The sequence below is a fragment of the Phalacrocorax aristotelis genome, chromosome 8 (genome assembly GCF_949628215.1).
Source record: "Phalacrocorax aristotelis chromosome 8, bGulAri2.1, whole genome shotgun sequence".
Classification (NCBI taxonomy): domain Eukaryota; kingdom Metazoa; phylum Chordata; class Aves; order Suliformes; family Phalacrocoracidae; genus Phalacrocorax; species Phalacrocorax aristotelis.
The window spans coordinates 43,131,773-43,159,677 of NC_134283.1; the positions used below are offsets into that span (position 1 = coordinate 43,131,773).

Here is a 27,905-nt window from a genome sequence, read left to right on the forward strand (position 1 = left end):
TTTTCCTCCTTGTCCCGTCACACACACACTTTAATTTTTCATTCCACAGCCGCTCCTCTAGCTTTATACAGTTTATATTTAGCTCCAGCTAATTCGTAAGGGAGAAGGCAGACTGCAAAAAACAAGTGCAAGCTTGGACCTGTATAAATAATTAACGTCGGTTTAACAACATTCATTATTTCGCTGCTAACGCGGGCTCTGCTGCAGCTGCCAAGCCCAGGCAGCGGGAGCATCCCCTCCCGAAGGGCTCTGAAGCTCAAGCTGCTCTCAAGGTCCCCCACACTCAGAGCTCCCTGCGGGGCAACAGTTGCTGCCTGCTCAGAGGAAAACCAACAAACCCAACCCAAACATCAGGCATCAAACCAGTTAAATCCAAAATCCAAGTTGTTTCCACCCAGCTCAGGAACCTTTTCCAACATCTCATCAGTGAGGGTATTTCTCCTCCTCTGACACCATCAGTGTGTTGACATTCTCTAGTGGGACCTTTTCTTTTTAATCCCACCTTGCAGTTACACGGTGGGGGGATGGTAGTTTTATTAATAAATTGAAAGCTTTATTTTTCTCCTGTGAAGAACTGGCTGCAATTTCTCCTCTGCTGATTGTGCAGCACACGTATGTTTTAAAATTAAGTTAACTACATCCCAAACCAGTTTCAAAAATGATCAGTCCCTCTGTAACGATCCGAGAGGCTTTGCCTTTGCTAACATGGTTTAGTATGTCTCAGAATGACATCTGTGCTAAATAACTACTGATAATAATCTACTGATAATGATTTCCAGTACTTCCTTGCTTAATGAATTTAAATGCATCACTGCCATTACTGTTTAATTTCACTAAGGGTATTTTAGTTGAAACAGTTTCAATTTATCATATACTCGTAACTCACCGGCTTCCAGAGCCAGGTGGAAACCACAATTACGGAACTACCTTTTTCATTCAGTGTCTGGAGGAGTTTTTCTTTCTGTACAACCATTAAAGCTACCCACTCTAAGAGCGCTTCAAAAAGTTGGAAAAAATCCTGACACAGCGCACAGTCTAGAACACAACCGAACGCTTTCCTTCTGCAAACTTCTTGGCTAACACTGAAATAGATGTAACAACTTTCTGACCAGAAAGTTCTTTCAAATTCTGTTTTTATCCCTGTTTTTTTCCCCAGGAAAATATTTGATAGGGGATGATGTTAAATAAAAAGGTAGCATTTTGCAGCATCGTCATTCTGTATTAATCTTGAGTAAACACTACATATCTGTGTAGCATTTTGCAAAACCAAAACAGTTCGAAGGTAACTTTGTCCAACCATAAAACGAGAAGCTTGAGAACTAACAGTGAAAGCAAACTACTTGCTTCTCTGTCTGTTAAAACCTCCTGGTAACTTTGTTGGTTTTTTTAGGTCACTCACTCATGCTGCTGTGGCTCTCTGGGAAGAGTTATTTATATTAGCATCAGCCAAGCCCAGGACTCCAAAATTAGGGAAGTGAACAAGCCAAGTCACCTGTTAGAAACTGGTTTTGTTCTCATTCATTGCAGTGGCTGCTGAGGAGAGATGATCCTTCTTTCCAGAGCACTCAGGAATAAAGATAATCCACCAGATCATGGGGCAAAGAAATCATTGATGTGCTCATCCTTGACTCCAATATAGGAGCAAGTAAGTGGAGAATTAAGGAGTTTATTTAATCCCCACAGCAGCAGAGCTGGAAGCAGCCTCCAAATTCCCACAGCTTATTGATTTAAGGGTGTTGCTTCAACATACCCCAGCTCCCAGCCCATCTTCCAGAGTCCTCAATCCTCCCCTGCCTGTTCGGGTCTCCAACCGTGCTCCGAGTTTGCAAGAAAAATACCAGACTCAGAAGAAAACTCTCCTGTATGGACCTGCTCGACCTATCCTCTTATTCTGAAACTATTGATGACTATTCTTGGACTGTATCTCAGTGGACTGTGCTTTTACTTCAGGGCACGCCGCCTACAGGAGCGACACACAGGACGACCCCCGAAACTCTGCGCCCACCCGGGAGTTAACACTTGTTCTAAGTGTCTCCACTTCCCCGCAGGCTCGACGCAGCCACCCGCCTCAGGGCTTTTTTCGAGAAACTACAGGAATTCCCTCAAATTTTATGTATGTATGCCTTTATTTTTGGGAAGAACGGAGAAGGCGGACGACAGGACCAGACGCACAAACCCCGACCCGCCCGGCGCTGAGGGTGCGCGAGGCGGGACCCGCCCGGCCGTGCGTCTGACGTCACCGCGGCGGCGCCCCGCCCGTTGCCATGGCAGCAGGGCCTGGCGGCGGGGCGCGCAGCGGAGCCGGGCGGTGGGCTGAGGAGGGCGGCCCCCGGGCCGGCCCCGTGCGGGGGTCCCCGGCCCGCTTCGCCCCTCCGCGTCTCTCCGGAGCGGCGGCCGAGGCCTCAGCGCTCTCCGCAAGGAGGAGCGGGTGCTGGCGGGGGGCCGCCGCTCCGCAGTCCCCGCCCAGCCCGGGCCCGGCCCTAATCCCGCCGCGCCGCTAGCGGGGCCAGGCCGCAGGCGGCGCCGTTCTCAAAACTACCGTTAGTGCGATAGCGCAGGTACCCGGGCCTGACACCGTGAACACAAGCTAAAATATAGAAGGTTCCAGCCTCACCCTCCGGGGAGCCCCGGGACACGCCTGGAAGTGGCTGGTGCTGCCCGGCACGGTGGGGAGCCCCGGCTGGCCGCATCCCGCGGGCTGGCATAGGGGCCAGCGCGGCCAGGAGGCTGTCGCCATCTGCTCACCCGTTTCCGGGTGCCAGGGGATTTCTTGGGGTGCCGGGGGGCTATGGGGACAGCGTGGGGGTGAGCCGGGGCCCCCTCGGGCCACAGGGGTGTTGTAAATAACTAAAGGGTTAAACTTAAAGCTTGAGCCATTATTAATCTTAGCCCCCATCCTGAGAAATACAAACGACTTGGGGAGCCAACTTGTGAAAGGAATTCAAGGTTCTCAGAGCTGAGAAAGGACCAATAACAGAAAGAAATGTCCTCCCTCAAGGAAGATCGAGGGATGCCACAACCGTGAAACGATGAAACCAGTGAGAGTCACAGGAACTGGGGGAAAAGTAATTCAGGCAGGGGGAAATTGCGACCACCGACTCAATTGAGGGACAAAAGGACTGCCCTCCGCAACTCCTTCTGAGTATGCGCAGTGAATTAAAATCACACTGTAGATTTAAACTTAAGCAAAGAAGATAGAGACCGATGGAAGAAGAGGATGCTCAGTCAGGTCAATGATTATGTATTAGATAGGTATGGTGTGTAAACTTTCATGTATAAATGTCAAAAATAAACTCCAGTAGGTGTGCATGCTAGGAGGAATTATCCCCCGTGCATCCGGTGCTGTAATAAAAGAGTGTCTGCTTTCTAAACTCCAAAAGTGAGTCTTGGAGAGTTCTTTTAACCAGCTTTTATGGTTTCAGGCCCTTCCCAGGCATGCTTTTCCTAAAAGAAGGGGGCGGGTTTATTTGATTTAAAGTTTCATTGTGCATTTGAAACGGCACGTGTTTATAGGTGAGGGTTGGAGATGCCTCTGTGAATGTGCATGGGTGTGACGCTGATTCTTGTCTGTCCCCATGAATGTATAAAAACAGCTGGGCCGAGGCGCTGGGAGCCTCAAGGGCTTGTGGAAACATTTAGGATAGTGCTAGTGCTGCTGTCTTCAGGTGCTTCTCTTGAAACGCTCTGAATAAATATATATGCTTAAAGAACTGTATTTGCCTCAAATTAGTTAAAACTTCTGTCCTTCTGCGAATGAATAAAAACAGATGAAGGTGTACAAGATCCTTGACAAAGTGGGAGGGGAAGTTAGCGAACAACAGCAAAGTGCAAGCATGAGGACAGGACAGACAGCGGGCAGTAAAACACTGCATGAGGAATCAGAAAAATCTGTTAGCCACAATGAGGGATGTAAAGTTTCTATAGGTCAGCAGCTTTAAATGTGTAAAATGAGGGGGGAATGGCTTGTAGGCTGCTTTGTGCACAAAATAGCATGAAAACAAACTGCTTCTATAACACTTTGGTGCCAAATTAAAATGAGCATCTAAATTTAAAATTCAAAGTTTGGAAACTATGTTGACAAAAGCCCCCCGTCTTAAAAGGAAGCGGTGGAAGAACACGTGTGAGTTCTTCCGAGTTACTCATTACCCCGCCTGGGGTGTTGTGGCTGTGGGTAGTTCTGTACCAGAGCTCCCCCCGCCCCCCCCCCCGTCCTCAGCACAGGAGAGGGAAAGCAGAACCGCCTGAAGGCTCCCCCTCCTGCTTCTGCAATTCAAAGGTCAGCCTTGCAGCTCTCGCTGTCCTGCCTCAGCTTCCCCAGGTGGCCTTTTTTGTCAGCTGCGGATTACATCACTTCGCTTTGGCTCTCTTCCCGGGATTCCCAGTGCGCACTGGCCACAAAAGGGGCGGTGTATTTATTATACCAGTTCTGTGCCACCCCTAAACAGAAGAGGGATTATCTACAAATATTTCCTCGCAAAGATACTTCAGCATTGTTACGGTGCAGTGGGGAGATCTCCCCTAAAAGCTCAGTGGTAATATTAGAGGTTAGACCTATGTCCATGGAATATCTGCAAGAATTTTAGTCTGGACGTAGGTTGTGTTGGATTTTCTCCTAGGAAGAGACACCAGCTTGCCCTGATTTCTGCAAGTATGGGAACAATAACTTCTAGTCGAATTCCAAGGTTATAAATCTGGATTCTAAATTTTTATGCTGTATATTCAGCCCACTTTCCTTCTTTGCAGTAACCAGATGGTGTAAAAATTTAGTTCTTATCAATTTTAAATTAGGCATAAAGGCACGTTTTGCCACATGGGTCCCTCAAGTTCTCTCGAAGCCAGTGTCTGTGGAGGCCTTACCTCTAAATGCAGACTGATGTCCTGGGCCTCGGTGGCTTTAAGGAGATGTGGTACCTCAATGTAAGAAAAAAAAAAAAAAAAAGAAAGGTAATTAAAAGGACAGATACTTTTGTACCGAGTTAAAACTAGCTTTGGTTTTAACCAAAAGCTCCTTCAGAATATCAACAGGTAGTAATGTAAAAATTAAATGGTAAATGGACCTCAGTGTGCAATGGTACATGTTTTCAATGTGATTCTTTTAATATGTGAGTTCCAATCTATGATTTATTAGTATAACTAGAACGCATTCCAGAGGATATTTTTTAAGCTAGTGAGAAGAGCAGCTTATTTCTTTGCTGTGTTCCTGGCTCAGCAGTAGTAGTACAGAGCCTGGAGGTACACTGTGAAAAATAACTTTATTAATCTGTTTGAATATTGGGGGAAGGCTGACAGAGGAGAAACAAAGGCTTTAGTGTATTTTTAAAAGAATGTCAATCTTTAATTAAGTAAATGATAGCTCCTGGTACCACCCTTTTAAAGAGGAAGCCTATATCAATTGAAAGTCATGGTAGAAAGTGATTCTCTTTCACCAGCAGTGATTTCATCATGAGAATGTTGTCAACCTGATTCATGTATTTAGGCAGGAAAAAGAAGACTTCGTTTGGCATTTACATTTATTGACCATACAATTCTAGATGAGCTCCAGCATAATTGCCACGGACTGGATGACAAAAGGCTTGAAAACGCCTTTTCCATTTACTCCAAGCAATCAAGAACCTTCACAACAATGATGTAAGAACTCACCTGAAAGACCGAACATAAATAAAATGCTATCGCTTTCAGATCACACCTTTCCTTTTTTGTAGATTTTTGTCATACAGATATCAAAAGTGTTAATTCTTTATTGAGAAAAAGGCTCTGTTTCATAGTTTAAGACTTCCAATTGGCTTAAATGATCTGCGGAATTGAAACAGCACAGTAAACAGACATTGGACCAGATGACTGGAGGGATACTTGCATAGTAGTAGTACTGCTGCAGAGTATTTGGACCCATCTCTGACATTCCAAAAGCTAAGAATATTCAGTACTTTATCGAGCCCATTGTGTTGCTGCCTTAGCAGCTGTCTTCCCTGCCGTTGCCAAAGCTTGCTTAACCTTCCCTGCTCCCACCTGGTCCTTCTCCTTCGTGCTGTCTCTTCTCTTTTAGTCCCTTTTGGTTTCTCCTGCTGTTGATGGGTGGGGAACTGTGCAGAAATCCGTGCTGCGCTGTGCAGAAAGCCTGCTCCCTTTTGCTCACCACCTACATTAAGCAGTTTCTAACTCTAGTAGTATTGGGACATTGATGATGTTAGAAAATGAGGGCACTCTGTGCCTCACGGAGTCAATTCTGAAGTAGCAGGAGAGTTTTTTCAGTCCATGCTTTCAAACCTTTGAGAACTGCCCCTTTTTAAAAACAAACAGAACCCATTTCTTATTAAACTGACTTAGGGTTCTTTTCTTGTTGTGGGTCAAAGATACCATTATACTCTGGTTCCCGATTCAGTGAAAGCAGTGCAAGGTTTATCTTTCAATACAGTACTGTTATTGTATAAACCAAACAGATTATGAATATTTTTCTTAAATTCTCTAGAAGATGGTAATCTATGTTATTCCTAGTTCACCTGTGCCTGTTTGCCTATGGATAATTTTCCATATTATCCATATCAAAAATGTCCAGCAGTGTTGGCGCTGAGCTCCTGTGGTGATCAGTGACAAGGGTCGTCTGAAGAGCCCTGAGGAGCAGCACAAGAGAAGGTGCTGCAGAAGTGAGGAAAGAGAGTTGCGGAACTTCGGAGATGTAGCACACGTGGTCATCAACACGGAAACTCGCAAGTTTTTCCAAGTGTGTAATTAATTCCCACTAAAGATATTATTCTGTATTTAATAAAATTCTGTTATTGTCCTACTACTGTTACGAAATTCTGTAGAGGAGGTTTGGAAATGCAGAGAGGAGTGAGTGATTCCTGTCTGTATGCTCTCATTCATGCTGTTAAATATTGATTACTATTATTCTTAGTAATACTAATAGCAGTACACTGCGGTAGTTAATCTGGCAGCGTTGAACTATAAACATGGAGGTAAATAGCTTTTTAACAAGCTGGGATAATTCCTTTATTCTCAAACCTCAAATGTAGTTTATAGTGCAGAATGAGTCAGCAGGATCTGCTTTTATGTAGCCTTCTTCTCCAGGAGAGGAAGCGCAGAGAGGAGTGCAGCAGTGTTGCGTTGTTGGATTCATTTCGGCTTTGAAGACAGCAGGCTTTTTGATGAGAGATTTTTAAAGTATTTTAGCCATCTCCATGGGGATACTGGAATAAGAATACAGTATGCAACCTTTCTGTTTTAACCAGCTGATTTATTGTCTGTTCATCACGTCCTTTTTGTCAAGAAGTTGGGCACCTCCTCTTCGGAGTATTTTATAAAGAGCCCAGGATTTTCAGGGATGGTACTTCCTGAAGTCCAGAAACCTAAAAATGCAAGGAAAAGGTTTTCCTGGCTCACTGCCTTACTGGAGATGCTCAATAGCATTTCATATTAGAAACCCCATTCAGTTCCAGTCTGGCTCCCTAACTCATATGAGGAGTTCAGTGGGTTTAATTGGGATGTCTGCACATGAAGAATGTGGCACATCAGAAATTGCTAATTAGAGAAGTTGGGATTTTCAGAAATGCCAAGGAGATTCAGGAGTGTAGGTTCCATTCCACAGTTTCATAAGTATTTAAGTTAATTTAAATTCACTCGTGTTATAATTACTATATTCACTGAGATGCAGTTGCAGACACTAATGGTTTAAAAAAAAAATGTGTTCTGTTCAGACATTGAATCTTGTTTCCCCTGATGTCAGTGGGAACGGGAATAGATTTAGGTTTTGCCTTTTCCATTAAGCAAAATCAAAAATCCAATAGACAATTTCCTGTCATAAAAAGATCTGAGAGAGCAGATGGAGGAAGAATAATCTAATTGAGATGCATTTTCTTTCTTGCTAGCTCGCTCTATTTCATTTTTAAGAGCATACCTAAAATGTCATCTTCCACAAAGAGAGCTTGTTCATTAAGTCTTAAAATAAATGGCAACCAAAAAGCTCTTTGACAAATCCGCAATGCCAGTGGTGATACCAGGCGTTTCTAATAACCTATTAACACCAAGAAAACTCAAACAAAAAATGATGAAGCACTCTGTTGAGTAAAGACCAGCGAAGCTTTCACCAGCAGCAGGCTTTTCTGACTCATTCTTTCTCTGGCACTAGAAAATGCAGTTGCTGCTGAGGAATGAAGGATCTCATTCATTCGTGGGGGACGGGGAAAAGGAAAGACCGGGGGCCAGGCTTCCCTCCCACGGCTGAATTACAGCGTTGGAGAGGGTTTACTCTGTTCCTCTCTGGATCTGTTATGTCCTTCCAAATCCCTGATAGTTGGAGTGGGAAATGTGTTTAAATCTCCAGAGTCGTGGATTTTGTCAATGATGACTTTGTGTTACAGATATATTTTCAGAAGGTGTTAAGTTATGACAACTGAGTTTAATACTTCAAATGAAATGGAGCTTTGAAGTGTATGAGAGAAGAAAGGGAAAGCAGTTTATCCATTAGACTACTTTGATTCCTCCAAAGTCTCTGTAACCCTTCAAAATCCTTTCACAAACATTTCAAGAGCTTCCAGAAGGATTTATTTTATTTTGTCTTAGTGTGTTTATTCCTGTTTCTTTTAGCATCACACAGAGAAACATTATAAAGTGACCCACTTCGGAAGTGGCCACCATCATCCAGCTGTGGTGGCTGGAAGTGAGATGGAAGTGGAGGGATGGAGGATGTTCTTTCAGAATTAGGACATGATACAGGAAGCTGATTTCTTCCTGTTCATTTAGAGGGGTATTAGCCCATCTATTCCAGACATCTTACTTATTTGTTCAGATTAGATGAGCCTGTTTTTCAACCAGTCAATAGAGAGAAGCAGAGATTCTCGGAAAATGCTTAACATCACCCCGATTAGACAATAATTAAACTCTTAAATCAGACATTCTAAACTGCTTATGGAAGAATGTCTCTGTTGGGATAAGGGTCCTACCTTTCTCACCTGGGCCTTTTAATTTAAGAAGCTCCAGACAGGCAGTCTTAAAGTTGGGCGATATCCCTCAGGTATGCAGAAGAGGAACGGATGAATGTGACATACTGAGCAGATACAGCAACATCAGCTCTGGAAACACTGCTGGCAGGGAGCCTGAATCCACCTGCGCCGGGCTGCAAACCCATTGTGTCTGCTGATACGCTCAGAGGAGACGTTACCTGTTGGAGGAAGAATCTGTAGTCAGAGGTGCTATGTTTTCCTGGCTGGCCAGAAGATCTAAGTTGGTGATCTTGTGGTACTTGTCTGTTGTTTCCTATTCCATGTTCAAAAACTGCACAACTGTAATAAGTTCAGGTTCCGTTAATGCATGTGAAACATCCACAGCAGCATAAAGGGTAGGACAGCACACGTAATGCAATTTGGAAATAAAGATATAGGGACAGATCGTTGGCTATAGAGAGAAGGGGGCAGCGTGGGAGGTGAAAAAGCCTTGAGTCGATGTATAGTTGCCACAGCTACTCTGAGAGTCCATTCATAACCCCTATCTAACAAATTAGAGAGTATTTTGGGACAGCATAATTTAGCTAAAACTCTGGGGCCTTTACCTACCCTAGAACTGGGAGCTAAAATAATAACTCACCTTCCACCCACCCGCTGTACCAATTCAGAAAGATGAGCCAAAAACCATGAACTAGGTTACGCAGCCATAGAACACGATCCAGACATCCTCGATGTTTCTGAAGTAGGTGCAATGACAAAAAAATTTTGAGATAATTTAAGTAAAGGACACCAAAAAGCACTAGATGAAAAGATTCTTAATAACCTAGTGATATGAATTTATGAATAATCTAATGAAATGAGGAGATATACATTCATAACTATATGCACACTGGTAAACTAGTCACTCCTGTAGATTGCAAACTGTCCTCGGTTTGTGTGTGCGTGTGGTGAAGTCGAGTTATTCAGAAGAGCCTGAACACATCCCAGAAGGTCCCCCAAAGCCTGTATTTCCTTAAAGTTGTATGATCTCTCACAAAACATTTTATGTCCTCCTACACAAACAAGGGTGGATTCAGAGACACTGGCCAAGTCTTCACTGTGTTGAGCCTGCTCCTCATGAGGCATAAATTTTATCACGGAAAAGCACCGGATCTGGCGCTGTGCAGAGCGAGGAGAAACTACACACTGAGCAGTGAAAAAAACCCAGTTTGCTGCTGCCCAGACGGAGGCTGAATAAAGCAAACTCCACTGCCAGAACAGCAGATACTATGCAGTCACCTTTTAATGTATAAAGAAAGGCCAAGGGGTTACGGTAGCTCAGGAAATGCAATTTCTAGTTTTTAACTCGTTGAATGCTCGGCTTGGCCACAAGGGTTTTACAAGGACCTCCACTTTTGTATAATACTTTAAAAAATGTTTAACATTTCTGTTACGACACACTGAGGGTATCATGGTGCGACCCAGCGTTAAGCTTTCTTTTGGAGTGATTTCTCTAAAACTTCCTCTTTGCTTCCTCTGCCTTGTGCTGAGCCCGCCAGCCAGCAGGTGTGGCTGTGGAGCCTTTGGAAATCCACGGGATTTCTTCCATCAGTTCAGAGGCTGCGGAGATGTCATCACCGTACCCGCTTCTGACAAGTGTTTGCCTTCGCCCTCGGAAATCCCAGGGTAACTGCACACACGAGTGCTGTACCTACGGGTGCCTTTTATGCAGACGCTAATGTCGGCATTTTTTACTGCAAAGGCCTTGGAACCATCGGTTGTGTCCTTTGCTGACTGGCTCCATCTTTAAGGTATACAGCTGGCATTAGCCTTGGAACTACTCATGAGGTATTCGGCTCTCTGAGTTGTTAAAGAACAGATTTACTTTAGATGCTGGCATATAATTTTAAGATAAAATATTCTTGAATATAACTCAAAAGATCATTTCACTTTTTGCTATCACATTTTTACCAGAGCTGAAAGTTCTTACAAGCAACAAAATTAAATTATCCTTCAACGCACAGAGGGGAATAACGAAGACGTAGAACTACTAAAAGATGAGAACTGCTGTTTTTAATGCCTGCCAGAATAGTCCAGGATTCGGGAAGATGAGAACTGCTTTTCTTAAAATATTTATTGCTGCATAAAATTGTTACTGTGATTACAACACATAGGTGCTGGATTAGCTGCGTGTCTTCTTGGAGTTGAATCTAATCAGTATCATCGCAGCGGAAACCTGAATGTTGATTTTGAGGGAGTATTTCCAAATGAAATAGAACCAATTTAGCAGATTTTTTTTTTTAATCTGCTGTCTTATATTTTGCCATTTCAGATTGGACCTCAGTTCAGTGGCTCATTTGTATTTAACAAAACAAGTGAGCACATATTCAACTACAAGTCTGTCGAACTGAAGCACACCCGTACCCGCTTTCAGAGCAGGATGACTGGACTCTGGGTTTAACCACGCTGCTGAACTAGAGGCTACGCACTGGCAGCTAGAGCGAGTGCAGGGGGGGAAATACATGCAGGATCCAACCTCAGAGACTTCTCGTGTTGATCCTTTCCCACTTTCCCTGTCTAATGGTGTTTGTATTTTACAGGTGGTTTGAAGCACCAGCATCAAAAACTTCACTTGGTAAAGGATCTTCCATCTAGGGAATATGGGACATCCTTTGGGGGTCTGTGCATTATTATGGAATATTTCTCTTGCAGATGATCATCTGTTGGTTTATTCCAGGTATGTTAAGAAAACGCTGAACTGAGTGTTCCAGCATATGTTTTGCCATAGTTTCCAAAAATAAAGTAAATGAAGATTGTACGAAACCAGTCCTGATTGTGGAGTCAGCAATTCCTGAGCTGACTTACACTTGGAATAACAGTCAGTAAAAAAAACAACAAAACTTGGCTCATAGAAATTTCCTGAACTGGAACAGCCAACGGGATTATTTTTAGTTCAGGTCTTAACATTTCATCATTTAAAGGGAAAACAGTTGCCAGGTGAAAAATATCACGTGCAGTTTGAACAAAAGGTATTTTCTTATGTGCTAAACTTCAAGGAACAGGTTTTTACAGGGCATGGTTTCTCAACTACCTCTGTTTCTTAAGTTTCCAGCCCCAGCATCATTAACAAAAATAAAGCTAATGTGAAAAGTGAGAAGGGACATTTTAGCCAAACTACTTCTGGTCTACTTTTGCAGTCGTGTGAGGGGATGCCAGAATTAGTGGTCCACCATTGCCCAGGAAACCCCTTTACTCCTAACAGTGATTGTAGGCTGTAGCTGGGCGAGCAGGCTGACCGGGATGAAGGATTTTAAAATATTTAGTTAATATTTTTTATTATTAAATACCTAGTATTTAAATATTCTCTGTGAAATTACCTATTTAGACTTCATAGAGCCTAATTGTCTATCTGTTTATTCTGTATCATTAGAAGTCATATTTAGCTTTGGCTACAGCCTTTTATCCCAACAACTAAAGATGTTTCATCTACAAGTACTCTGAAACTTTATTTCAAAATGGTTTCAAAAGAAATATTCGGTACAGCTTGATTGCTGTTTCTTCTGGCAGCAGTGCTGCCTCAGGCAGCCCAAAGTCACGCTGTTTGTTTCCAGTCCCACATCTTTCCCTAAACTGTGCTGGCATAATTGCAGGTGGGGTTGCGCAGTGAACCCGGTCAAGGACTTGATCCTGACTAAAATAACCTGACCAAAGATGGTTATTTTGAACTTGGATCCCTTTCCTGCATGACAGCCTCACGAAGATGCAGTGGCACCAGCGAGACCGTAGCCTGGGAAGAGAAGAGCAAGATGGGCACAGGGAAACGAGGGGGCTGCTTCACCCAGGGCATGAAACTGCAGCCCTGGCTTTACAAACTGAAACCCCCTGCAATGACTTTGGCCCATTCAGTGTCTAAAGAAAAAGGAAAAAGTAATTGCATATCTATGATACTCTAGTTGTGCTTTAATTATGTTTTTCCCATATCCATGTCTAAATTAACTGAATGTACTATGAATTAATGACATACTACAGGGATTAGTATACATAGATAACATAGGAGGAATCTGCATAATAATGTCAGATGTGGAAAAACATGCAAACACGCATTTCTGGGAGGAGAATCTACTTCGAGAACGTAAATTACAAACAAGAAAAACCTAACAGAAATTTAATAGGTACGTTATAGTTATCTTGCTGTTTTCTGTTACCAGCCCTGATGGATGATGTGTCTGCAGCAAGATGAGCAGCTACCCACGAACAGCCAAGTAACTACAGCGTGCTTCAAGAGGCCAGGCAGCATCCCTGACTGTTGGTATTCGCTGGGTGTGAACTGAGGATAAATTACCTGCAGAGGCAATGAAAGAAACTGGAACTAGAAAAATACCTAGCGAGGTGAGCTAAACTGCTGTTCCATGTGTTTAACTGAAACTGGTAGGATGTGGGGTGATATGGAAACTGTGTTTTGGGGCTATATGGAAAGCGGTACTGGGGCTTTCTTGTTGACCCTGTATTTTTTGAGAGAAACAATTTCTGCCTGATCATTACGTTACCTGGTATTGCAAGGTGTCTGTAAAGTATTTGAAGAATCTTGCCGAGCAACAAAGCTAATACAATAAGGAAATCGGAACAGTTCATGAGCAGGGAAGTCTAGAAGCCCTTTTTAATCATAGGAATTAGGAAGCAAATTCCAATTCTTATTGTGGTAACTTTTCATATTTATTGTCACATATTTAATAATTTTTTCATTAGCTTTCCTCTGTTGCACTTCCCAGGTGGTCACTGACATTGCTAGAATAAAAAAATACAGTACAGACACCCCAAGCTAGATAGTAGGACGTGGTAGACAGCTATGAAAAGCCTGGAATGTTCAAAAAAATAAACAATGTTAAAAAATAAAGAGTCCTATTGTCATGTTTAAGTTTAAAATAAATATTTCTTTTATTTTGTGGCTTTATAGCATGGTAACTACTTAAATTCAGCAATTACAATATCAAATCTTCAAATACGAACAGAGTTTTGGATAACATTTCATGGCAACAAGAAGACATGCCATCAAAATTAGGACAGTTGGGCACATCTTAATTTCTTGTTCATTAAACTTAAGCAGCAGGACAGTGCAGCCCTTCCAAGTTTGCTCCCTTGCCTATGCTCCAGCCCGTTTGTGCAGGAGCGATGCCCCTGCTCTGGCAGGATTAATAAAGCATTGACTGACAGACACTAACTGTAACAGCTGCTTTTGTGGGTTATGACGTGTGGGTGTGAAAAAGCTGCACTGGCCCTCTGAAGAAAGCAGATTTTTTTGTAGATAAACCTTTAATGACATCACCCGGGTATAACTATCACTTCAGAATGCTTCACAAATTTGTAAGTATTTGTAAAGTGTATATCCTACACACGGCTTGTCCTTACCGACACCAGGCTAGTACAGCTCCATGCCCTGTGCTCAGATACTGGGACAATTAGAAGAGATTACATTGAGATTCAGATGCTAGGCTATTTTTAAAATCTCTTCCTCTCCTAATGTGTTTTCCCATATAATCCTGTCTAAAAATTTATTTTGAGGGCTCAGGGTAAGTAGGGAACTGAGGGCTTAAAGTCACCAAATCCAGAAAAAGCTTTCATGGGCTAGGGGTTAGAGTTAGAGCTCAGAAAAATAGATTTCATTCACTACATCCCAACTTAGGAGATGGAAGAGCACACCTCAAAGATCCCAGAAAGAAAAACAGTATCTGTGAAGCTCAAAAAGAAAAGAAAACAAGTGTTGGAAGGGAGGCAGAGCTAGCAAATTCTCCACGAATAAATAATAAAATAGTTTCCATTTAAAGTTGACAACTGGATCTGGCACTAGCCTAGCAGACCTCTGGGTTGTGTTCCTTCCTTGCTGTGCTGAGATGGTTTGGGGCAAATTATCTCCTTGCTGAACACATCAGGTTCCTCTTCTGTGAAGTGGTATTGACTTTGCAAAGTCCTCTGAGAGCTACTGCTGGAAAAGGCTATTCTAGAGTTGGTATTCAAATATGATGCTTTCCCCATAAAAGACTGGTATTTGAATTCTTTTAGAAATGTGCTCAATTTGTTCAGATACAAACAAGTACCAGGTTTTAGAAGGGTGGTCAGAGACGACCAGATAATCAACTAATCTCTACTGTTAAATGCCTTGCCCCTGGGAAATTAGTAATTATTTGCCTATAGGCTGTATGCTTCCTGCCACTCTGCAGAGCTAGCAAATACAGCACCACTGAAAGAGGAAATCATAACATGAGCAGGAACCTCCTTGCAGGAAGAAAACTGGAAGGGGGAAAAAAAGGTGCTTCCGTGAGTAATATAGAAATAACTACTCAATTCAGAAATATCTATTGCACTTACTGATGCAGCTGAAGGCACGTCCAGGCTGCAGCATCACCAGCCATGGGCCACGCAAGAGGATCTAGCACGGTTAGACCAACCACGCAGCTCAGACAGTTCTGCTTTGCCGTCGGTTTCTATCTGTTTGTTTTTAATGATTTTCTGCAAAGAAATGAATATTAAAATTGTTAAGTATTTTATTGCATATATGGATAAATGTTTAACAAACATGCCACAGGTGCTCAACTGCACAAGTGTATTTTCCAAATGAACAGACTGATTTTCAGAGGCTGCGTTTGACAAAAAGTACCTTACATCGAGCGTTATTTTGAAGTGTTGCAAACGGATCTCCTTTCTTGCTGGTTGTAGGGTGTTACTGATGGCAAAAGCTGTACTTAAACCTCTGCTTGATGGCGTTCTTTAGATTTAATGGAGAAAAAGTCACACCAGCTGTTGAAACAAAATAGTATTTTCCTAGTGCAAGTATTTTGGAGTCACTGGTTAATTCTTTCCTTTGTCCTGTTGCACAAAAAGCTTACGCAGACTGTGATGAGACAAAATTATATCGGGCATACAAACATCCTCTCAAAATTCAGAACTAGAATCTTCCCTTGAGTCACTTGAATACAGCTGCTAATTATCTCATAGAATGCGCTTTGCTGCAGTTTGAAGTGCACATGGTGCCAGAGGAGAAACTGCTCAGTAACACCATAGGCTTTACTTCAGCTGTGTGAATGTTTCTCCAAACAAGAAGTCCCTACCTTTTCCTGGGGAGGAAGGATAAGCTAATAGTTAGAGAAGTGAGAAACAGCCAATGCAGGAGACATTCCTCCACTGAGAGCTTATAGAGGAACAGAGTGAAAGTTTTCCTTCCCTGACAAAGGGAAATGGGGAAAAGGCAGTGATACATTGCGTCTCATGCAGCAGTAGGTGAAGACTTAAGCACAGTGTATCAGGCTCCCTGACAAAACCCGTTGCCATTAAAGCAATGTTCTGCCTTGTGCAGAGAGAGGTGGGATGTGTTGTATTCTGAAACTGTTAACCACCCTATTTTTCATTTCCATACACCGGGTAGGAAAGCTTTAGTGTGTCTGAAATGGCGCTTCAGGAGTTGAATGCTGAAAATTTGAAAAAACAGAGATCTCAGTGAGAGAGCAGTATGTGCAGTTACTAAACTTATTGTTCTTTCATTAAGTCCTAGAAGCAAATGCAGCATTACTGAAGATGGAAACAATTTTGTTGATATCACTGGAGTTGAACATGCTTAAGCCAGAATGAAACATAAATGTCCACATAATCCTCCATGACCTCTCAATTATTCCCATGCAGCATAACAGTGATTTCACAGATTACACTGAAGGGAAGTGTAATTTAATCTTTCTGTGGTATGTGTGCTCTTCCCTTTAACTTTCTTCTTCAGTAGTCACTGAGGCAAGTCAATCTTTAGTGCATTTTAGTTGGAGTAAGGGTTGCAGCAGAGACACTTGGGGCCATTGTGAGTTTTTGTCTTCTTTCTAGAACTATTTTCCGTAATGATTTCACCCCTATCCCAGTCTCTGATTATTAGAGGAATAGCCTTTGTACGCAGAAGACAATGTATTGATTGCTAGCCATGGCAGAGCTGCGTGGGAGACGAGTATTATGTATCTACAGCTGGAGCTTGCTGGAGTAAAGAATCACTAGTACAAAACATTTGCTGTAACTTTCTGTGGATAAAAAACATTTCAGTAATAAAATACAGGATTCCCAAAATTTAGTTTGGACAAGTTTCACTCAAATATTTACAGTTATGTATAAATATTTTCTGAGATTTAGGAAAACCTAGCAGTGTCCACTGCTGCTTAAAAAATTCATGCCTCTGCTTTTGGATTTTCTTCTTCTGTCTTAACCACAGCAATTAAAACCCCTGCCTCAACAGAAACAAGAAAATTTGTTCTCTGAACTTTTGAAACTGGTTGCTATCCAAAGCGTAGCATCTTGACGCCTGGAATTGGCAAAACATTCATTGATTTTTACCACTGTCAATGATTGGTTTGGATTGTCTGCCTTAAACCTACCTCTGAAATCATGTCAAACCCAGCCCTGCTTGTTACAGCATTCTTACTACTAAACCAGCTAGCTTGTGCTTGTCCATACCTACTCTTTTTTAAACATATGCAGTCAGATTGCATTGTCCCCTTTTGGTGTTAACATCCACACCAAAAATCCACAGGTGTAGAGTTGAAAAAAGGTTCACTGTAGGGTGGCATGTGAAATATATTGGCATGAAGAAACACCCTTTTTTAACTGGGTTGGTCATATGATCGGCATTTGGCAGAGACTCACAGCATGACTCAGTGAAATCTTTTAACAGTGAAGCTTCTCATATAGTAAACATTCCCAGCACTAGACTGTGTAGTTTTCTTTCAGTGAAGTAAAATCCCATTATATTAAATTATAATGTGGAAACATTCTCTACATTAATTTAATGGATGCAGCTCTTCAAGTTCTCACCATCTGTTCCACCCTTTAATTACAAAAACAAAAAAAGTACAATTCACAATCCCATCATAAAACAGAGGACTAGGAGTGATTTGGATGCACAGGTATGCGTACTCAGTCTGCCGGCAACTGTTACCTACATGGTTTTACTTGACAGTATGCTGTACTTTGCTGGTAGCACCCCTAGTTTAAAAATACATATTGGGAGTTCAAGTGGATAAATGGTTAGTCACTCCCTCGCCTAGAAATCTTATTGTCCAGTGTTGTGGTTCTGACTTCATCTTAGGTATAGCTGCTTTTCAGGATAAGTGAAATTACCTTTGTGCCTGCCAGCCATGGAACACTGCAGAATCTTTTGGGGTAAAAGAGGATGCAGAAATGCTGTAAGTGAAAAGCCATGTTACAGATACTCTTTGTGAGTATTCTTCAGAGATCCTATCCCCTCTAAAAGGAATACATGTTTTTTTTTTTCTTCTGGATGATATGTAGAAAGCACTTATATTTGAAACAGATGAACAAAATGCAAGTATTTGCATTCAGTGGCACTGCCCAGAAGCTTTTTCATTCACAGACATAAGAAAACAATTACTTTGTTCACCTAATAGTTATGACTTTTCTGTTAAAGATACCTTATACTTTGAAGAAAGCGTATTTCAGTTTCAAAAAAATCTCATATAACTAGCATAATCAATAGCAGCTGTAACACTTCACAGAAGGGGAAGTGGGAGTTGAAATGGCCCTGAAAATCTTTAGACAGATACATCAGACACCTCCTGTCTCCTGATCTGTTCGCCAGCCCATGGTGCCTCCTGCTATACTGGTTTCATAGTACAGAGTAAGAGCAAGAGTTATTTTCTTGAACACAGGACTACATTAAATAGTCACATAAAACCAGAAGAACTTGTTTTGGAAGAAGTCAGCCCTATCTCAAGGCTACTGTAATGTACACACCTTTATTGTGGAAATTCTTTCACTCGGTGTATTATCTACACAAGAGTAATTCTTGATAGATTTTGGCAAATTTGCCTGACTGTCTCCAGTTGGACACTGTCAAAAAATTAAAGCAGTAGTTGCTGTACCAAGAAAGTTTTTTTTGACTACTAGAATAATAAATATGAATGATTTTTGGCTGTAATAGATACCATTTTTTAAGGGAAGTGTAACAACAGTAAGGACAGAGGAGGCAATTTATGAAGAGGTATATTGGGGGACTTCATCTGGAAACAGCTGCAACACAAGAATGGTAGGTTTAACACTTACGCTGTTGAGATCAATTTGTATTATAGCTTGGGCGCCCTGGAAAGTGCTCTTTCTGAAATAAACATTCTTCTGAGGAAGTTCAGCCAGATTTTTGTAAGATTATTTTTGATAGTAAAATGTGAATCAAAATTAAACTTGCTGTGCAGCGTCCTGCAGCACTGGGCAGGTGATTCCATGACAGAGAGCCTCCCTTGTGAAGCTGACAAGCTTCTCCCTCTCATTCTGCACAACGGAGATCAACTGCTTTTGTAATAGACCCTGCATCGCCTCTCCACTCATTCAGTCCTGTAATAAAAGTACATTCATTATGGAACTGAAAAATTCTAATTGCTCAAGTTGATGAGTTTTCTGAAACCAGTTCTTCTCTCTGATAATACACCTGATATAATTATTTACCTACGGAGTAATTATTCATCCAATGAAAACAACAGTAATAATTTCATTGATCTTTTCTGTTTGTAATCTGAGGAGGGAAACCACACTGGCGAAGTGTACAAATTAAGATTACGCTTGTGCTAGATATGTACTCCGGAGAGTACTCTGTACCATGGCAGCAAGCAAGGTTAGTACCAGCTCCTATCTTTGAACACAGAGACTGAAAGCTTTTGGATGCACTTACTGCCTATGAGTGAAATTCAGCTAATTATTCAGCCAACACAGCTCAAGTTCAGCCTGCGTTTGAGCAGCCCAGTACAAGCCCAGCTTTTAAGCCTGCAAACTTTTAGGATTTGTTGGCTTGGGCTTCCAGAAGCTGGGTGTGCATAGCATCTGTATGACAGATATGCAATACAATATAGTGGTCATGTGCACTCCGGGGCTAAGACGAGGAGAGTGTTCCTTGGCCAGTGAAGGAGCTCAGCAGTTATCACTAATGCTACAGACACTAAAAAGGAACTTAGATGCTCTGGCAGTAATATCCCTGTTCCAACAGAAATGCCATGAGTTCTGACATCACCATCTACCAGTGAGACTAATGGCCACCCTTCATGGCCATTTCTTAGTCATCTGCCAAATGTGAGATTTTTATTAGTCAAATTTATAACAGTGTATTTTTTTATTTTCATAATAATTACCTTATACACAACTTCAGGGAGCAAAGCTTCACAGTTTAGAATAATATTTCCAGAGCTTACGAGGTGTTGCGGATCATTTGGCTAAATCCAATTCAGTGGGGCTGAAAAGGGGGAAGCAAGGAAGCTGTGCACCTGAAAAGGGATAGGAGAGAAGAATGGCAATCAGGAAGAATGACACTAGCTTTGATAGAAAGATGATGCCAATCAAGGAGGGAGGTCACAGCATGCAGTGAAATAGGAGATGAAAAAAACCAGAATTTATTATTCAAATGGAAGAGATCGGGGTTTGTTGTTACTGTGATCACCAGGAGAGCTGAAGGGAGCTATCTAATGTCCTCAGGACTGCCCACTGCCTCATCCCAAACGTTTCTCATCCTTCCCAAGTCACACGAGTTTGATGGACATGATGAGGAAGGGTGGAGAAAGGTGACCCAGCTCAGGACTGGAAGGGTAAATAGTCTTAGACAGTACTTTGCCTATGAACACAGTGTTACTAACAAGGAAGCTCGGGTTTATCAAGCATAGCTCCATCCACCCGGGGATATTCTCTTTCCAAGTAATTTGCCATTGTTATCTCATTTTGCATGTTTACATATTTACTATTATTACACTCACAAATATTTTGACTGTCACTGAGTTGGCATGACTAGTAGTTTCTGCTTGGGTAACATGCGATTACCAAGGATGCTCGCTTATGCTCGAGACTGAGGTGTGCTGACAACATATGGCTTTATAATGCCAAACCTGAGTCAGTTCACACATTTTTATTTTCATTAATATCTTTATTTTCATGAATATTAAACTGGCTCTCAAACTGTTCTTAAAAAAGGAGACACGGTTCTATCTAGGCTCTGTATAACCCAGCTACAGCAGCGCAAATAATTTCAGGTTGCTACAGCATGTTCTACCACTCCACCCTGAAAATAAGGCTTATGGTGAGAACACTGTTATGTAAGGCTGCAAATGAGATTTGAAACAATAATAATTATCCAACTTGCCACCTATTTTTAATACCTAAGATGGAAGGCACTGAAATTCTGAATGATAATAGTCAGAGGAAAGCACAGCAGTGAATCCACCTATTACATGAAATCTGATTCAGTATTAGGTTAAAAATAAGGCCAGCTATTTGTAACTAGCTATTACTAATAATACATTTGTTAACCACAGTGAAGCAAAATCATGATCTAAGAATAAGCGTGCCTGTGCAGTGAATATATATCATGGTTCTCCTTTGTCCTTCAGCACATACACAGATAGATTTCAAAAGACAATTTCCCTCCCCAGTCTCTCTGTTCAGAGCAAGCATTTAAGCAGCAGCCAGGACACAGCATGCTTGGAACTGGGCTTGAGAGCTGATGCTGAGCTGGATGGCAACTCAGTTTAGCCAAGCCACCTTTAGCAGGTTGCGCATACCTGTTTTGTCATGCAAGACATCTGTGACATCTCCAAAACAACATGGATATTATATTAACACGCTTTTAGAAGTCATGAGTACTCCCCAACGGGGTTCATGCCTCCTTCACTACAGGATACAGGCAGTGCTATGAAGGAAACATACATTTACCTGACAGGAAAGTGAGGGGGGAATACCTCACATTTTCTTGCTGCGATCCTTTTTTTTTGCAGCCTTTCTGTAGCTTAACTCTCGAGTTGCTTGGCCCAGATGAAGGTCATTACAACAGTAACTGTGATGTAGTATTAACTGAAGAGTAAATATCTGAAAAAAAAATACGCCATAGCTATAATATGCAGAGACTCTCATTCATCTACTCAGCTAAATAGGCTACAGAATGGCTACATCAGTTAGGCATTGCCTGGCTTAAGCGTAACAGGATCTCCAGGACAAGACAAGAAAAAAGAGGCCCAGAATAAAGGTAAGAGTCCTACTTATTGGTTGAACTGCACTGTGTACTACTTTGCAAGAGCGCACTTAAAGAGCAGAAATGTTATGACAAGCATGGGCAAAATGCCTTAGAGAGCTCAGGCTGATACCCTTCAGTCTGCAGGTACAGCACTTGGTCTCCCTGGATTTATAGGTATTCAAGAGGATCGCAGTCTCGTTCCAAGGAAGACGATCCTCATTATGACCCTGAAGCCTCCCCAGCTACATTAGCCAGCTGCTTTCTTTTGGATTAGTTACTGCATTTTGCCCTAAGTCTATGCATCAAGACGAGGAGAGAAAATATATCCTGCAGAGGTTTTAGCCGTAATTCAGCTGTTGCATTGTGTTTGAGATTTCACAGAAGCGAGCAGGGCAGCCCCTTGCTACGATGTTGCGACTTGAAAAAAAACCCCCACTCTTACAAGTACAACATTTTTCAAATTCCTAAAGCCAATCATCTGAAAGCCAGAAACAGTGGTTTCTCCGTAGCATGCTGGCACAAAAAGCAAAGGTATCTATCTATCCCATGCCTAACACAGGAAGCATCATGTAGGAATTGTCTGCACAAGGCACATGGGATGTGCCAAGTTTGTGTCACTTATTTTAAAAAAATCACTTTGGATCACAATATCTCCATGACAACTGCTTTTATGTATTAAAAATTTGTTGCATGCTTATGGAACCTAGCTTATGGAAAAGACTGAACAATAGAAGAGCTTTTCCAAAGAAAGTACTTGTAACATGAGCTATAGGGACTGGAGCACCACGCCAGCAATCAGCAGGCCTGAAGCCTCTCTAGCACAAGCTTAGCAGGACATTTCACAGATGTTTACATTCTTTGTTGAAAATGAAGGAATTTAACCATGTGCCCAGCTATCTATTGAACTGGGTTTTCTATTCTCTTTAACTGCTTCTGTCACATTTGGCAAGTTGGTTAACTTCAGTATCTGTTTCCTCAACAGGGCTGAAATCACGTATTTGTCCACCTGGCAACAACAGTGGTAGTATTTGTCCTGGCAGTGGTAGTATTTGTCAAGTGCTCTAAAGATTAGAGCTGTTAAGAGGATACGTAGCGTTTTCAGAACCGAGGAGCAATGCAGCCACGTGCTGAGGTGCATGGCGCTGTACCCACTCACCGGTGCTCCTGCCCAGCCGGGAGACAGCCCCAGGCTGGATGCACAAGCGGAGAGCGGTGTCCAGTGCCACGCTCGCTCGTGGGGAGAGAGCAGGACACAAAATATTTGCAAAATGTTAAAAACCTAGTATTTGTGAATGAGCACTCTCTTCCTAGCTTTTGAAAGGTTCTTGACTATGAAGTATCTGTACCCATAGTGATTTTCACAGTGGCTTTGTAACTTCTTCTTTCAATCAGACCGAACGCTTCCTGTTTTCTCTATAACACCAGAGTGAACTATGAACTATCAAATCTCAAGTCATACGTTTTGTGGTATAAAGGTGCTGAATAATGAAATTCCACCCTTTACAGAAGCCATTTAACTGAACTTTTAAAGTGAGTAGGCCTCTGTTGATAGTGGCATTACTGATGTCACTGATTTTGTTGTGCACTATCTGGACTCTGGAATGAGTCAAATATACAGAAATAATATTTGTTCATGCTGATGTAACACAAATATCTGATGTAAATAGCTTCTATTCTAGTCCCCATATTTTGCAATCATTCTACTAAAGATCACAAGATTTCTGATTTGATGGGACTATTCAGACATGAAACATACAATATTTTGTCTCAGCACGTGGCCAGTATCTGAACACGTGAGAGATGACATGATGTATACTTCTGACTCCGTCTGATCATTAAAAGTCCCTTTCCCCAAAGAAGCAGTTGACTTCCACACTAAAATACCAGTGTCTATACTCTTCACTTACAAAAAAAAAAGTATTAATCAAAGAAGGCAGCCCTACATCAAAAGGTGGCAACTCATTATTACAATATCAGATAGCATTTTAATTCTGCATTTAGTATTACAACACCATAGCAACAGACACTTCAGACACGCATCGACAGATAATTTAGAACCACTAAAATATTCAGAGAGAGGTAAGTGTGAAGAAAATTAATTTACGTGTTCCTTACTCTACAAAGCTTAATCAACCCCACATTCACATAGTTGTACAATGCCCGGCAGTTTAAACGCTGACTGATGTCTCTTATACTACAACGGAAATGTTGGTGTTACTGCAGAAATTGGTGAGATTATTGCAATTGCCACCACACGTGTCAATGAGTTTTGAGATTCATTTCAGACCATTACAGAATTAGGTGGCACTATAGGTGGTTTTGAAAAAAAAGCTGAATAACCTACCAACTCAATGCGTGTAAATGTAAGCGCAGTCAGCTGGAATAGTTAACCTTTTTAAGGAATGCTGTAGATATGGAATACTTGTCACTGACTCAAGCGCTGGAATCGTGTACAGCGGTATGGACTACCCTTGACTCATCGTAGCAGCCACACCCAGCCCATCTCCTTAGTTACAAACTACACAGACACACAAAAGCCTGGCATATATTCACATACGAAATACAAAGTATTATTACTGCCATCTCACAAATCACAGTTTAATCTGACTGTATATCTGAAGTACTGACAACCCCCCAACTTATGCAACACAGCAGGTATTCTTTCATTGTTTCATCCTCCTCTGAAGGCTCATATAACTATCCAAGAAAGAAGAGAAAAGCAACTGTGATTCTCTAAACTATCGATTATGACTCTCAAGTAGGAGGGAGAAACGAGATCTGACTTCTGATCCACACATAGACTATTTGAACAGTATGAGGATAAAATACAGGGCTAACACTTGGGATGGAGGTGGAAACCAAAACTTTCCCCTTTTTCGTGAGTTTCCAGATAAACGAATCCTAAATACCCTGCGCCAAGTCCTGAATTCTCTCCTAGTCAATGGCACAGCTTCAGCTACAAGCAGGGAATGCTGCATCACCTACTTCTTTGGAAATGGGGTTTGTCCTGGCAGTTAAGAGCTACAACTGAGTCTTTTCAAACAGAAAGGGCTTCTTTCTTAGTCGAGCACTTTAACCCTATGATCCTGTGAACCATCACACTTGCTCTAAAAACAGCAGCGATCCTTACTGCAACCTGTAAGGAACCATGTCTGATCCACACTAGCTGTGCTTTCCCCACTCCTTTCAGAAGTATCATTACAGGACTTTGGTTGTAGTTTCTTAAGCGCACAAGCCAGGTTAATAGATTTCTGCTGCTGAGAAAGTTTTATCTCAGCTCTCACTCCATCTTTCCTATTCCAGAAACACAGCCGGCAGCGGGCAATGCAGTCCTGCCCCGTTTTGAGCACTAGGATCATTGCGCAGCACACCCTCTTCTTCAGCTGGATCAACTGCCTGCCAGAGAGAGCCCAAGAGTTACAGCTGATAACCCAAAGCAAGCCTCTGCCTTCAGCTGAAGGCCGGGCCCAATGATCCCCACAGCTTCCCTTCCAGGCCAGCCCCTTCGGCGATCCTGGCCCCACGCATTCCTTCCCATGCCAGCTCGAAACATTTGCACACCCACATAAAGAAGCAGACATGGGTAGAGATGCAGCAAAGAACACTTTCAAGTAGACCAGGTTTTTTTGAACACTCATTTTTGCTGGCAACAAAGGGGAAATAATGTTGAGAGGGGATTGCCACCACCCCCCTCTTCCTGTCAGCCTGAAGTGACCATCATCTGAGAGCAAAGAACATCTTGTTCTGGATCATCGACTCCAACAAGGCACTAAAGCAATTATTTCTCTTGAGACTGAGGCACAGAGTAGCAAAATTGTAGGTTCAGATTTTTGTGAACATTGTGGAAAATAAGTAAAAAATAACAGTAATTAGTTACTTTTTGTAGACAGAAGCATAATTAGTTGTAAGATTGACACCATGAGGAGTTCAAAGATGCAATCTACTTGAGTTTCACCAAGAATTTCACTATCTGCATGGAAAATACAGAACTAAATGTGGTGTTAAAACACTTTACTATGCCAGAAGGTCAACAGTTATTAGGGAAAATAAACTTTAGCTTGGCAAGTTACACAAGAGGTGATGTTATTGCTTCATGTTCTTTGCATTTATTTGTTCAAGATTATTTTGGGAGTGTTAAGGAAGATGTGCTACAAAGAAAATTCTTGAACCTATAATTTTTCAATTAATAACACTTTCCTTCTACAACTTTAAGTACAAAACGAAGAAGATCTGAAGATGCAAACCTACGCAAAAAGTGCAAAAACATTCTGAAAGAAAAACAAAACACCTGAGTGAGGTCGTTCAAACAAACTAATGTCTACTAGGAGAGCGTGACACTAAGAAACCGAGACTGACCTACGAAAGCAAACATTCTTTTCCCCTTACTCACTGTGTAATTGTTAATTTGCTTCAATTGCAGGCAAAGAATTTAACAATCTACTCTCCATATTAGGCAGACCCTGACTGAGATAATTAGCTAGGAAAAGTCCTTGTTGGTTTGATAATTTCAACAGGGTACATTTTGTTCAATTTGTGGCCCATTTAAGGAAAAGAGGCTTTTTTAACTGTTCATTTAATGTCTTTTGGAAGTTATTTAAGGGAAATCTCACAGTGACTAACACCTCTGTAATTTAAGATACAAATTGCAATAAAATACATAATCCGTTAGAGATACATATTTCTTTCATTCCTTTTTTTTTGCATCTTATTTGTCTCTAACACCTTTTCCTTTAGGTAGAGAGCAAGTGTCCGGGTACACTGTGGTAGCCGAGGTCCACCATTGGTTTCCTGTATTTTGCTGAAAGTCTATGCTGCACCTCGCTTACTCCTTCTGTCTTAAAAGGTCATAATAAACCCCAAGCCTTCCAATAACTCTTTCAATATAAATTATTTTAAAGAAACACAAACACAACACGGCCTTTTTAATCTAAGCACTACATGGTGGTACAACCACAATAATATTTGATGCTCAAGTTTGAGCTGAAAAGACTTATTTTTAAGTACCCAATACCAGCAAGTGCCCCCTGCTTCCTTGCTCCCAGAGGGATGTGGTAATTGTGCTCAGGACTACAGGAAGATGCAGAACCACTGCAAAGCCAGATGAAGCTAAGTTTGGGGCCAAACTCTTTTCAGTGGTGCCCAGCGACACAACATGGGGCAATGGGCACAAATTGGAACATGAGAAGTTCCACACAATCATGAGGAAAAACTTATTTCCTGTGAGGGTGCCAGAGCAGTGGAACAGGTTGCCCAGAGAGGCTGTGGAGTCTCCTTCCCTGAAGACACTTAAAACCCATCCAGACACAGTCCTGTGCCCCTGCTCTGGGTGTGCCTGCTCAAGCAGGGGTTGGATGGGATGACCTCCAGGGGTCCCTTCGAACCCCTGCCATTCTGTGAAGCCATTACAAACGGCCCCCCAGCACACATTTGGCAGGCCAAGCACCCTGTCAGTCCGTGCCCCCCGAGGAGCAAGCGCCCAGCACAGCGGGGACAGGCCGCCTCACCGCCCTCGGAGCTCTCCCAGGCAGGAGGGGACGACACCGCCATGCCAGGCTGGCAACAGCGGTCCCGTCAGAACAGCGCCCGTCGCTCCCGCTTCAGGGCTTTAAGCGGAACCCCACTGTGGACGGCGCCAGCACTCAGCGGCACAGCTGGTCTCAGGCACCACAAGCCCAGAGGACCAGCCGAGGCGAGGCGAGTGATGCCCGGCTCGGCCCCACCATCCCAGCCCGCGATCCCGGACGGGGACAATCGGCCTCACCCACCGAGCGGGTAGGCGGGAAAATCCTTCCCGGCCACCCCCTCACCCACAGGGCGTACGCGCCCCCGCCGCTTTGTGCCGTGCCGCGCAGGCGCACACGGATCGCAGCGCCGTCCCGCCGGTCGAGCCGGTCCTTGCTGAGCCCGGCTTAAGTGCGCAGGCTCGGCCCCGCCCTAGAGCCCACGCACGCGCCCATGCCTCCTATAGT

At 42.5% G+C, this 27,905-nt stretch overlaps 1 long non-coding RNA gene across 1 annotated transcript; it reads right to left on the minus strand.

The window, feature by feature from the left end:
- Nucleotides 1–2,123: 2,123 nt before the first annotated feature.
- LOC142061611 (uncharacterized) lies at nucleotides 2,124–27,883 on the minus strand. The gene is made up of 8 exons (XR_012662161.1): nucleotides 27,702–27,883; nucleotides 21,639–21,791; nucleotides 20,072–20,203; nucleotides 15,568–19,283; nucleotides 15,279–15,419; nucleotides 8,937–9,154; nucleotides 4,858–4,911; nucleotides 2,124–4,437 (listed from the first exon to the last, which is right to left on the minus strand). It is a non-coding gene; the product is annotated as an uncharacterized LOC142061611 (long non-coding RNA).
- Between the last annotated feature and the right edge of the window lie 22 nt (nucleotides 27,884–27,905).